The following is a 14,509-nucleotide window of genomic DNA, read 5'->3' on the forward strand; positions in this document are numbered from 1 at the left end:
GAGAATCATGCAACTGATTAGACACAAAGAACAGTGTCCTGAATTTGAAAGAGAGATTTTGGGGGACGTATAAGCAGAGAGAGAAAAGATGAGGGGAAGGAGATAGAAAACAATGCTGAGAAAAGAAGAAAGGAAACTAGACATTAGAGCAGTTCAGACAATGCAAGTGTGAACAGCAGCACGCACCGAAGTGACGCTCGGTAACATCCTCGTGTGCACGCTGTGGACGTGAACTAAAAGGTGCCCAGTTTGCTTAACGTAGTCCTCTTTAACTCCCCACAGCTCCACACAGGAGAGTTTCAGCGCAGCACTTTGAACTATGGGCGCACGAAAAGCAATGCGCACCAAAGTGCAGAGCAGTGTAGCCATACATAGACAACACAAGGACAAAGGCACCATGATCTAAGAGAAAAAAGAAAAGTAGTCAGTGAAGCCAGGAAAGAAAAGGTCTAGTGAAAGTAGGTGCCTCCTAGTAAGTTTTATTCTTAAAAAAAAATTAATTAACGAGAGCTGATTCACAATATGCCACACATAAATACAGGACACAAAGGACAATATACAACTACTTTATTCTTTTAAGTTGCAGGAACATGACAGAACAACTATTTTCCAACCTGGCTAGTACCACCAGTCATCAGGCTAGTAGGTGTCAGGTACATGTTTCAAGCTGTGTGTGATATATGGATTTAGATATTTCCGCTCAAATCAAATGAAATGAGTTGTGAAGCAGAGATGTGAAACAGTCCTTGGAGAGCAGTCATAAGGATTTGTTATTGAAAGTTTTGGCTTGGCTATGTTTAAACGCTGCAGTTTTCAGTATATATAGTACTGCACACCACCACAAGAATACCCACACACTTCCTGTTGTGACATGGGGTGCGGCTAAGCACCCAAAGGGTGGCCTGTCACTTCCACAGAGAGGCAACACTTTCAAGTCAGAGACTGATACAGAATACTGGATAGGAAAAGACAACCACACAGAAGGACAGCACCACCCAGGACAAGGACCCAAAGGCCAGTGCTCGAGCTGCTAACTATCGCTGACCCAAGCAACAGCATGACTTGGCAGTTTCACACTGCTGCTTGGTTGGGAAAGTTGTAAGCAGAAGCACTGGAGCTATTTCTCTGCAGATGCAGACAACACTATCAGTTTAAGGGTTATCTTCACAACCACAATTAACAACTTTTTCAAATGAAAACTGAGATTCTTTAGAAATTGATGACTTAGTCCCTTTCACAAGAACTTCCCACTTGACAACTGTATTTTTTTCAAGTCCTTGAAGAGGACACATGACTGAGATAACTTGGAAACACGATTTCAGAATTAACAATAGAAGTCTCTCCTCCTCACCCCAAACTCTGAGGAGACTACAGGCTGAACTGCCCAATGGCCAGCCTTCTCTCCTCCTGCCTCTCCCATAGCTGTAAGTTCTATCACTTCCAACCAAACATTGCCCAGAATGTGTCATTTCCTTACTCCTTGCTGACATGTCTATTTATGTTTTTCTGAGTGCTCATCTCTTCTTCAATTCCATCACTCAAGTTCTTCCTAAACATCTGCTGAATGCTGCAACAGATTCTTTCATTCCAGGAAGCTCATACCACCATTCCTAGATTCCTAGCAGTCTTCCACCCAGCAGCACCCTCCCATTTTCAAAACTCACTATGCACTTGCTCCATATTATCCCTCATGTTACCTCTCCTTGCTTTCTTACTCCACACCCTCTGGTCTTAACAGCCTCCTGTTTCTCCACAGCTGGAGAGGTGCCTCCCTGTTGCTCATGGAGATAGGCCTATCCAGAACTCTAAACCCTAAGCCAGGGGTCAGCAACCTTTCAGAAGTGGTGTGTCGAGTCTTCATTTATTCACTCTAATTTAAGGTTTCGCGTGCCAGTAATATATTTTAACATTTTTAGAAGGTCTCTTTCTATACATCTATAATATATAACTAAACTATTGTTGTATGTCAAGTAAATAAGATTTTTAAAATGTATAAGAAGCTTCATTTAAAATTAAATTAAAATGCAGAGCCCCCCTGGACCAGTGGGCAGGACGTGGGCAGTAAGAGTGCCGCTGAAAATCAGCTTATGTGCCATAGGTTGCCTACCCCTGCCCTAAGCAATCTGTTTCTCTCTTTAGCACAAAATTATTCAACCCAAAACTTGCATCAAGGATACTACAAAAAGATATGGTAAATTAACTAATTAATAGGACAGAAGACTGTTCATGGAGAAATGCAACTCCTAATGCTGGTCTCTGCTTACCCACCACATGGAACAAAGTTTAACTTGCGGTGAACATTCCACTACTAAGGCTTCTGGTCAGTTGGATATTACAACTATATTGGATTAGTTGACTATGGGTACTCAAATCCTGCAAACTGGGCTCTGCTACAGTGGATCCTACAGGACTCACAGAGTTCTGGATTGAATTCAAGTAGAACTGGTTTATTTGAAACAGCTCTCGCCAGTCTACAAGCCCTTTGGACAGAGCTGCACCTATATTCACCATTCTGAAAAACATGGCTGGAACAGCAAACCCCATGAGACGGAACAACTGCTATGAATAATAAGGGAGATAGTTAATCCTGGGATGTCACTGTGTTGCTTCTTTATACTTGACAAAGACTATTTGCTTTCCTACCTGAATTCTGTCAATGAGAAGAAATCACTGAAATCAAGACCAAAAGCTTCCCTATTGGGGAGTTGGGGTGGAGAAGAAATGCATCACCAACAGGCAACCAATTATGTGTTTTCTTTTCTTGTAAAGTGCTCAGATACCACAGTCATCATGATGGTGAGGAGAAAGGAGAGAGTCTAAAAACAAAGGTCACATACGTCACCAACTTTGCTTACAAGATGTTGGGAGCTATTTTCTCACTGGTATTTGAATGACTAGCAGTGCATGAAAGGGAATTACCAATGTAATTCCCTACAGTTAGTGCAAGAAGTGACTTCTTATATTAGAAACAGTCTGTGAGTAAATTTTAGCACCAGAAGTAATATCTGCCACAATGTCTGGTGAAACAGCACCTGAGGTGGACATAGCACATTTTTTGGTATCTGCATTTTGAAGTGTGTTCAGGTCACTGATAACCCTTCCCCAGCAATCAAATTAAAGTTTCTGCAGTATTGATTGCTACAAATAATCCTCCCAAACACAAAGAGCATAGCAAAGAGGAACTGGCCTCCAGCTAAGCTCCTCAGAGAGCAGCCTCCGGGAGTATTAGACACACCAGCAGGTTTGCGAATGAGAGGAAAGAGATAAACAGATATGAATTTCCCATCAGTATGAAATGGGACATAGTGGCCTGCCAATGCACACTGACCATTTATTCTAGTGTCTATGACAACTCTGCTTTAAATTTCAAGCTTCTCTCAGCAGTAACTGCTCCCTCATCAAGCTGTAATGACCAGAGAAACTGGCTTTTGTATAATCTCAAAAGAGGACAAAGCAGCCACACACACACACACACACACACACAGAGACGGAAAAAAACAGAAAAGTCAGCAGAAGGTTCTGCTGAGAACTCATGGCAATATCCAAGTGCACGATGTGGCCACAGAGAAGTGGCATGCAGTAATCAGAGATGCTGCTGTTGCATGCTACCCCAAGAGAGGAGACCAACCTAGCAATCAGTACTGCATCTGAGCAATGGGGAGTGAAATTATAGAGCAAACTGCCATGTGATGCCACAAACTATTCCACTCCGCCAGCTGTAACAAGTATTCAGTCCCAAAAACATGTCAGATGCTCATCTGTCATTAGCTTCCAAGCCTGCCAGCAGCTGAACAAGAGTCAGAAGTGGAAGGCAGTTCCGGACTACTTTCTTTCACAGGGGTCTATTCTCCCCACAAGTCAGAGGATTTGTGTGGTTAAAACCCATATGCATAGGAAAAAACATTTCCTAACATCTCTTAGAGCTCATTAGGTACTGAAAGGACAGTCCAGTCCTCTCCTTTGCCTGCCATCACACAAAAAAATTCCCTGAAGCTGGATCCACACTCATTTGAAAGTTTGCCCAATCAGGTAACTGACCTGAAGACGAGTGATCATCCATAAACACTAGGGCCCACCTCAATCACCAAATCTGGATGTTGATAAGAGGGATCCTGAAGCATTATGAAAGACAGGCAGCACTGAAGGAGTAGGTCTAGGAAAACATAGGTTAAGGATACACCTTGGAGACCCTAAAAATGTTGATCTGCTCCTAGAAACTTAAATGCAGTTGTAAGAGAAAAGTGAGTCCAGAAGTAGCATTGTGCTGATTGTCTCTCAAGGACTCCCTATCTAGTTTTCTCAATTTACAAGTGAGTTTCTTTTTTAAAAGCTGCCTGCCCTGCAAACCCACCATGGAATCTGAACGCCAAGCTCTTCTTTTTTCTGGCTCATGCATCACCACACCACCACTCATTGCTTTCAAGGGGATTGCACAGATGTGAGTCAGAATTTGGATCTTCATTTGGGACTTAGTTATCCGTTCTGATGACGATAAGCAAGCCAGAAAAGAATCCAGCTCGCTCTCCCATAGCTGGGTTGGCACTACATGGCTAATGGGAATCAAATTGTGCGGAAGTGAACTAAAAACAAGCCGATATGACCCAATACAAACAGGAAAATCGGTTGAGTGGAAAGCTGGTCTTTCTACACAGCCATTTTTAGAGAAGAACTCTAATGTTTTCATTTGTTTTAACTGAAAAACAGGTTTTAAACAAAAATGGTCATCTGTATGAGACTTTATTGGTTCTTGACTAAGCATACACACAGAGCTCACATATTTAAATAAAATTTTAGAATAGTAGTGACAAAATAAAGTCAATAGAGTACAACTAAACCAACTGTCACAGATGTTTAAGTCTCAGAATACAGAGCTACTGACACTATCTGCAGAAAATAAAGCTCAACAGTAGAAAGTTTCAGGTTCTTGGTATGTAAAGGTACACCAAAAAAGAGATCCACTTCTTAAATACTGGAAGCTCTTTGCTGTTGCAGCTGCAGGAGAAATAGGTGGATTAGAAGCACTGAAACATTCACTTGAGCTCTTTATTTTTGCTTTTAAGGTTCACTAATTTTGACAAGGACCCAAGGTTACTAGTGACACTGCTGCATAGAGCTGCTAGCTTCAAATATGCAAGTAAAGTTTAGATTATTCGAATAATCCAGAAGTATCATCTTGGATTCTCAGATATTACAATTACACATGGGGAAAGGATGGATAAGGGGACTGGTAACAAGATACAATCTTTCATCTTAAGGTCTTTGATTCCCATTTGGCCCAGATCTGGATCTTAGATCATTAGCATCTGAAAGTTGTTAAATGAGTAGGTCTCAATCCTTTCCCAGTAGATGAGAGTCCACAGCACAATTACCAAGTCATTCAGCATCCTTGGCAATCTCAGGAGACAGACCAGTGACTGAATGGGCCAGGGAGACAATTCCTCTTTGAGCCCAAGAGCAGGCCTCTCCAGATGGGGATTTAGATGCATTACCTGGGCATGACGGCAGCGTGGAGGAAGCTTGCTCTGTCATTTTCCATGAAGAACCAGAGTTATGGATAAAATGTAAGATGCCTCCAGGGCTCTTAATCTAGCACTTTCTAACATCACTAAATTGACTTAAAATATACGTTTTCCAGTCAACAAATTTTCAATTGGCTTTCTGAATAACTGCTGCATTCCTAGCTGTGTCATATATTACCAAAAATATGCATCCAAGTCTCATGGCATTGCTACATGAATGCCTCCCCAAAGCTACAAGCCAATTTCTGCAAATGGTGCACGTCTACTAAGGCAGGCACCACTCGCTACCTCATTCCAAAATTGAGGCAGTGCTAACAGGAATAGCATGTTTTCTTCCCTTCCCTCATGCTACCCTCCGCTAGCCACCAGAGGGGGGCGTGTGTTTGCTACCATAATAAAACATTCATCGGGCTCTTATGAAGCCTCCAATCTCACACTGGTATATTTTCCTCATATAGCAGAGCATTGTAACGGGTGTACGCAGTTTTTGAAATGACTTATTCCTGAAGTCGAAGCACGTTTTGAGCCTCTTTTTCTGTAAACTGTTATACCTCACTTGCAACTGGGCCCAATAAACCTTCCCACCTATCCTTAAATATACATTACTCTTTCTAGCAGAGTTCCTAAACTATATTTTATTAGTGAAACAAAGAAGTAGCTCTAACCATTTTCTGAACAGCTTAGCTGCTCTTTCAGTTTCAACTCACGCCTAGATAACTGTATCACAGCAGAGAGTGCTTCCACCCTTCTGCCACACTTGGGGAATACTAGAAAGATAAGTCTTTTCTTAATTATTAAATGTAAATAGCTCATTAAATATAATCCAATTACTTTAATTGTAAGAAAAGGAAGTAATTACAATATGTACATGTATTCTTGCCTGAAATGATTTAATATCTTAAATTAATCTTTCCAGCATTAATATTTTAAGTTAACCTTTGACATTAGAAAATATGAGGGAGTTGATGTCTTAAATGTTATTTTATGAATATCTGTGGGGATTTCAGTCATAAGCAATTTCAGAGAAAAGAGCTAATGATTTCTAAATAGAGTCAAAATAAGATGTAGATCCCTTGCAATTACAAAAGGAACAGGATATGGTGTTTGAGGCAATAAAACATATTTTATTTATTTAGAGAAGTCTAAAGTCAGAGATGGAAAAGAACTGTAAAGGGAGCCATTCAAAAACCCAGCATTTTGCTATTCTGCAGTAGGGCCCCAATCCTGAAAACATGCACGTATTTGTTTACTCATGCAAGGAGTCCCACTGAATCTTTCTCCAGCTAACAGTACACACGGGGTAAAGGGCTCTAACTGGGTGAGTTTACAACCTGAACCAGGCCAGTAAATAACAGGGGTTCCATCACCTCCCTTGGGAGACTATTGTCTAAGTGAAAATCTCCCCCAGCAGGGAGTTCTAGCTTTGGTTTTGTACCAGCACCCAGCCCAACCTGTCCTTTGTTTATTCTCATTCCTACTCCTACCCACTGCACCATGCCAGGCCATTCTTCCCTCACGCTGGTGTTCACACTTTTCAGATGCTCAATCCTTAATACCTGGTCAAGCTTTGTTTTGTTCTTTCCTCATCTATAGGAGGGCTAAGTAGTTATCAACCTCAAGGATTTATATATTAGAACAGTATCTTCAGAATGTGGGGAGAAGTGGAGTTAGCCACCCCACACTCACCTAACAGTGACAGCTAGTTTAAAATAATGAAATGCACCATACAAGAGCTCCTTAAAATCAAAAGCTCATCTCTCTCACCAACAGAAGTTGGTCCAATAAAAGTTATTACCTCACCCACCTTGTCTCTCAAATACACTGGGCACATTTAGATTAGATCACAATTATAAGGAGACTGTCATATTCAGACAACCCAAAGAGATTTAGAAAGCAATAAATTAGTAATAGGTTTGGCAGAATTCAATTTTTAATTTTGACAGATACCTATGTTTATTTTCAAGCATTTTTGAATGTATCCATTTAAATTTTTACAGTTGCAGGAAATTGGGGGTCAGAGTTATTTAGTGACAGTGGCCACTGGAATGTAAAAGTTTTAACACATCACATGTCAAGTAAATATCCTTAAATCAGTCTCTAATAAGTCATCAAGCAGCATTTTTCTTATTTTGCCTATCTGCAAATTTCGATGATCATCCATGGAAATTTCTTCATGGGTCTGTGTATGGTGAAACTGATATTGATTGACATTCACCAATAAAAATCTAATCTTCCCAAGCCTAGTGACAGTGCAGCAACCATTACATGCTCAGTAATCTCACTCTCAAGCCTGGACATCAGAACTGTTTATTGTGAAAGGCAGTGATGGGATGCTGGGCAGGATACCAGGGTAAAGGTTTCTTTACTCTTTTTGTAAAGAGCCTAATCTCTTTAGCAGTCAGAAGAGAATGCTAGAAGAAACCAGGATTTAACCCCTTCTCCACTGGACAACAGTGCCTACAGACCTTGTATGATTCAGCAGCAGCCATACTGAGGCCTTGTCCTCACTACATTAAAAAGTTCACTCAAGTCAAAATCCAAGGCAAAGCAGTTTGTAGTTTTCACATGATTTTGCAAGTCAAGTTGACTAGTCTCTAACTCAACCTCACCAACTACGAACTGCCTTGTCTTCCCTTGAGTTAAGAGCATACGTTTTTCTGTAGGGAAGGCAAGGCCTGAAGTAGGAGAGAGTAGTCTCCTGGTTAAGCTGCTGGCAGGGTATTCTCAAGGAAGAGGTCTTGATTCCGGAATTCATTTTCTCCCTTGGCCTTCCAGAGACTAGATTTAATGGAATTTAGAGCACGCTAGCAAGACCCCAGTTGTTTTAACCAGGCTTTCTTCATTTGGGAAGATGGGCAAGTGTTGATTAGGATTTAGTAGTAGATGACCGTGGAATCGTCTGCAGGCAATGGGGCAATTTTTTTTGTTTTAACTGTAATTTAATTTTTATATGTGCTGAAACTGTCAACTTGGACACTTAAGATATTTAAATAAAGCGCAGCTCTCTGCCCTGAGTTCTGCACCATTAAAAAAATAGTTTGGACTCTTAAGGGGTAAAGTGTTTGAAACCATGATGTCACAGAACTGATATTTTCATGAGGAAGAGAGAATAGATTGTATTAGAGCTGTTACTGATCCAAGTCTTTAGATACAAGATGCTCATGGCTCACCACATGTTCCAGCATTTAAAGCTCCTTTATGAAAACCACTTGTGTAAAGCCAGACCCTAGAAGCAACATCCTTGATACAAGACTGAATTCTCAATAGAGACCAAAATATGACATTGTACAAATTGGTTGATTACATGTTTCATAATTTAGCCTCTAAAGGGGAAGTGGTCAGTTCTTTTATGATGTCCGAGATAGAGGATAAAGCTGTATTTATAGTTACAGTGTCTTTCTCCAGCAGAGGCTTAGACCAGATGCTGCTAGTATTGAAAGGACAGGATCTGGGGGGCAGGGATGTAGTTCTCTCTTCTATTTGCAGCTGTAAGACCAAAGGAATAAAGAATGTGGGTTTTCCCTTACTGTGCACAAAAGCAGGGTGCATGCACAGGACTCTCACTTCTGCTCTGGCAGCGCCAGCAACTCATAACACTATTTGCTCACCTAGGGGTAGTCGTGGAACTTTCACCCATTCATTCAACCCAGGTTGCCGTTTCCCCTCCCTACCAATTAAGTCCTATTTTTTGCACTCCATGCATGAATTGCAGCTACACCAATCCATCAGACATTGTGGCCGATAGTCTCCTCTGAATGCCACTTAAAGCCTCCCGGTGAAGAGCTGGCTGAAAGCAAAGCATCACTCATTCCTCCAAGTAAAAGAAAAGAACTTAGCTACACAGAGACTTGAAGCAAGACTCTAAAAAAAGAAGAAAAAAGGAAGGCTCTGAAAGAGGAAACAGGAGAAATGAAACATACTCTGTCCTGTTCTGGTAATATAATAGGCCAACAAATGCTTAGCAAAACTATACTGCATGTGAACAATTAATGCAAACCTGCTGTGAAAAAAAAAGTGACATCAACCCACTGGCTGTCACATATTCCTATTAGAAATTCTAAACAGTCCAGTCGTAGAGGAGTCAGGACCAAAATACTATTGTATTTTTCCACTACACAGTATCTGAGCAGGATAGGATGGGGGCAGGGAATACTGTTCTCCCTCCAGCACATGCCTTCTATCTAGGTACTCGGAGCATGCTCACCCAAGTCACCTTCACCAATGGAGCTTTTTCCAGGCATCACAAAGAGGCACAGCTCAATCCTTCCCATAACAATCTTTCTCATCTTGCTTTACAAAAAGGAAGGTAAGAACCATTCATCCACCTCTACAGAAGGGGAAACTGGGGCGCAGAACAGTTAAGTGACTTGTCTGAATCATATGGAGTGTTAGTGGCTGAGCTGCACCCAGAACCTTGGTTCCCGGCCTATGCCCTAGTCATCTGTCCTGAAATAAGCACATTTCCACCACAAGTCAATTTGTACTGGAAAAAAAAAAGAAGATCTTCATTTCATGAAGGAATTGTTCAAACAGATACACTGCAATCCAGCAGAGAAATAACATGTTTTCCCACACTAAAGCAGGCCTTTTCAAGAAGAAAAGTATCTATCTATATCAAACAGCATAAAATAGAAGAAAGAGAGCAACTATAGCTAAATGTTTTCCAATGAAAACCAAATAAACCAAAGCTCATTTATATTCTTACAGCAACTTTAAGAATTGATTCACTTTAGCAAGAAACTCCTCTATGCATGTTCCATCCCATTCTCCATTGTGTGCTATCTCGAAGAGCGATAGAGGATAACCTTCAAAATAACAGGTCACACATGATCTCAGAACAACAGTCTAGTAGGTGGCCTCAAGGCAGATCTCACATACAGAAGGGGCAGAACAATGTAGGCCTTCAATAATGAAGCAATCATTTATAAGCACCTTTTATCTGTTTATCTCCAAGAGCTTTACAATTCTATGTAAGTCACTACTAATCTTGAACACAGGTTCAAGGATTTTGGGTTAAAAATAAGACTGCACAGAATAGCAGGAAGGACTGCACAGAATTCCAGAGAGGAATGGTATAGGTTACACCCAAACTTATTTGCAGAAGCAGCAATGCAAGTGGAGATGGAGGGTGGAGCACAGAACCACCCAGGCCACCCGAGTGGAGAGTTAACAAATCAGTTGGATCTAAATCCCCTATGTAAGAGATGTGATGTCACTGAATATGCTCAACCACAGCCAATCAGAAAGCAGGGATAACAGACTAAGAAGCATAAGAAAAAAAAATGTCAAGAAAAGCAAAAGATTTTTGTGAGTCAATGTCTGTTGTCTGCTCTCTCTGTCCTCCAGGACTCACTGCATCCAACCCCAAAGCATCCTCTTCCTGTAAGGGCATGCACCAGGCCTCCTCTGAAAATGGGCGAGATGCTATCGATCAGGGAGGGAAGTCCCAGGTCACTTGCAGATGTCAAAGCCAAGTTAGAAGTACCTTCCAGACCAGGGGGAGTCTAGGTGTGGGAAGTGTGGCCTAATGTAGAGAATTCTGGATTGGGCTCAGGAGACCTGGGATCTATTCCTGGATTTTGCACTGACATGCTGGGTGAACCTGGAAAAGTCACTCTGCTGCCCTATGCCTCAGTTTCTCCATTTGTAAAAAAGGCAATTATGATAATCTTCTTTGTAAAGCACTTCGAGACTACTGATGAAAAGCACTATATACAAAGAATTAGGTGTTATTAGGTTCATCTTGCATATCTGCAAAAAATAAAATACCAGTTTCTGTTACCGATCCTAACATTAGCAAAGACTCCAGAGTCTCTTACAGAAAACTCCCTCAGCAAATTCCTCAGTTAGGACATGCACGGGGAAAGTCTGTGCTCCAATGCCTCAATCAATGGGCTTCACTACAATTTCAAGAATTAGAGGTGGGACCTTGGAACTATTTTTTAGCTTTATTACTACAAATGTGAGTTTTGCATTTGAGTGTGATTAACACTATGTGCAGCCTATGGACTGTGCATCCGAACAAAACACACCCTAAGCTCATATTTCAGCTTTTCTGGGAGGAGAAAAAAAGGGAGAGCACTCTTTCACTCTCCACTCCGCCCACCAAAGAAAAAAACTAGAAAGTTCCCAAAGAAATAAAAATCTTGTCTAAATCTGGGTGAGGCCACCATCCTGTAAACATCTACACAAAGCCGTCATGAGCCTCCCCATATGCTATCATACGTAGGAGACTCGATATAGCCACTCCCAAAAAAGAGAAAATACAGTATGCAATTTTTTTTCTTTATCACACAGAGTTGCAGTGAGAGGAAGTGAACTTCACCAGGGTAATTCTGTTCTGAGCACTCATTTGCTTATGAACCAACAGCTCCTACACAGAACTTCTACTATTCAGTTTTCACCAAAATATTTATCTAGGCACTTATAAAGTGCATGCTGTGGTGTCTAAGACACTGATCCTGCAAATATTTATTATTAGGCACGGTATTGCTCACAGTACTAAGCACTACTAAAAAAAAAGGGTATTGCTCAAAGTAGTAAGCACCATGCCCTAAGCACCTACTCTCCTGGAGAACAGTTGCATTTTGTCCATATAACTAAAGATTTAAGGCAACGAAGGGGCCAAAGACTTTTACAGATGTTATGTGCAAAGGGCAACAATATTAGGCCTTTGATGTGTCATGCTATTCTCCGCCCCCCACCCCCACCCCCCAAAAAGAGTTAGGTGTAGTTCTCAGACTTGCTATTTGAGGGACAAGCTACAGATTTTACCTCTAGTTTTTCTACTGTGTGTTTTGCACACCTAGAGCATTCTTACAGGCACTACACAAGACAAAATAAATGCTGAGCCTTTGGCCAGAGCATACTTTTGGCCAGTTTTAGCCCTCAAGAAAACACCTTCACTTTTAGCACTCTTATGTACAGACACACCAGAAAGTGTAAAAACTTTAACCTGAACCATGCAAACAAGAGACAGGAAAAACACTTATAAGAGCTTTCTAGTCCATTCACTTTCTGGTCTGTGCAGGACTGTTCCTTACCTAGTGTTCCATTGTATTTTGCCCAGTTCTCAGTACCTGTGTTATGTCTAATTAAAAACACAACGGAAACCTTAGTTTGAAAGAATAAGATATGAAACGGAGTCCAAAAGGCCTATTTGAAAAGGGTAGTAGAATGATTAAAGTCAAACCTTTTATGTTGTGAATCTGCCTACTGTACAAGAAGCTGTCAATCAAAACCTTACCTAACTTTTGTGGCAGGACTAACCCCAACGGATTTCCCCTGTTTTTCTCCCTGGGATTTGGGTGAGGGGTCAACAGAGCTGGACTCACCGACATAACTAGATTTAAACAGTGCAAACTTCAGAGAACTTAACCTACTCACTCACCCACACCACACATCTACCTAAGCTTTGAATGAATGGATGAATTCCATCTAAACCAAGCCCTGAAGAATCAGTCACATTTAAAATATGCCAGAAACCTGGTTTAGTATTTATACATAAGATTTTTTTAAATGATATTTGTCGACAAATGAATCATTGATCACAAGAAGTGTTCTGAACTGTAAGCTTAAAACTACACTGTTTATCTATCTGGTATGCAATACAATTCCTGGTGAAGTTGGTATAACATTCTGCTTAACAGAATGTTATCAGTAACTCATTTCTACAGTCTCCAATAGTAACAGCTCTGCATCTCTTGACAGTTCCATGTCTCTTTCCCTTACTAAGGGCATGTCTATGCTACAAACTTAAACTAACTTAAGTTTGTAGTGTAAAGTCAACATACAGCCCCCATAGTAATTAAGTCGGCTGTGCATGTCCACATGCTCCTTGTGACAGTGGAGTGCGTCCTCACTAGCAGTGACTGCATCACCATAGAGAGCAGTGCACTGTGGGTAACTATCCCATAATACAACTCACCAGTCACTAGTTTGTTTTATTTTTAAATGTAGCATTCCAGATAAAGTAGCACATTTTATATTAGCTCTACTGCCTGTAGCAGAGGTGGGCAAACTACGGCCCGGGGCCACATCCGGCCCTTCAGACGTTTTAACATGGCCCTTGAGCTACTGGCAGGGAGCGAGCTCCAGGACTTGTGACTCCACATAGCTTCCGGAAGCAGCGGAATGTCCCCCCTCCTGCTCCTACATGTAGGGGCAGCCAGGGGGCTCTGCACACTGCCCCAAGCACCACCTCCGCAGTTCCCATTGGCCAGGAAGCACGGCCAATGGGAGCTGCAGGGGCAGCACCTGCGGACAGGGCAGCGCACAGAGCCACCTGGCCATGCCTCCACATACGAGCCGGAGAGGGCACATGCTGCTGCTTCTGGGAGCTTCTTGAGGTAAGTGCATCCAGAGCCTGCACCCCTGACCCCCTCCCATGCCCCAACCCCCTGCCCCACCCCAAAGCCCCCTCCCACACTGCCAGCCGGAGCCCTCACCCCCTCCCACACCCCAACCCCCAATTTTGTGAGCATTCATGACCCACCATACAATTCCATATTCAGATGTGGCCCTCGAGCCAAAAAGTTTGCCCTCCCGTGGCCTATACCCTGCCTTATTCCAGCTGTCTTCAATTCTTATTCTCTCATCTCGTTCCGTTATTATGGGTTGTATAATACACACTTCTAGAAATCAGGGCTTGAAAAATTCACCAGAAATCTACTAGGCAAAACCAAAATGAAAGGCAAGTGGAGGTCCACCAGCCTGGTAAATGGACAACACAGCTGAGTTGTCGGTTTCACTGCTGCTCACAGGACTCTAAAGAAAAATAGCGAACCAACCATGGTCTTGTTAAGAAGTACTAGAACAGGGGGTCAGCAATCTTTCAGAAGTGGTGTGCCAAGTCTTCATTTATTCACTCTAATTTAAGGTTTCGCATCCCAGTCATACATTTTAACATTTTTAGAAGGTCTCGTTCTACAAGTCTATAATATATAATTAAACTATTGTTGTATGTAAAGTAAATAAGGTTTTTAAAATGT

The 14,509-nt window shown here is 41.7% G+C and overlaps 1 protein-coding gene across 4 annotated transcripts in view; it reads right to left on the bottom strand.

Moving 5' to 3' along the window:
• Nucleotides 1-14,509, bottom strand: part of WASF2 (WASP family member 2) — a 41,316-nt gene that overhangs the window by 23,815 nt on the left and 2,992 nt on the right. The window lies entirely within an intron of this gene.

The sequence above is a fragment of the Gopherus flavomarginatus genome, chromosome 22, assembly GCF_025201925.1.
Source record: "Gopherus flavomarginatus isolate rGopFla2 chromosome 22, rGopFla2.mat.asm, whole genome shotgun sequence".
NCBI lineage: Eukaryota > Metazoa > Chordata > Testudines > Testudinidae > Gopherus > Gopherus flavomarginatus.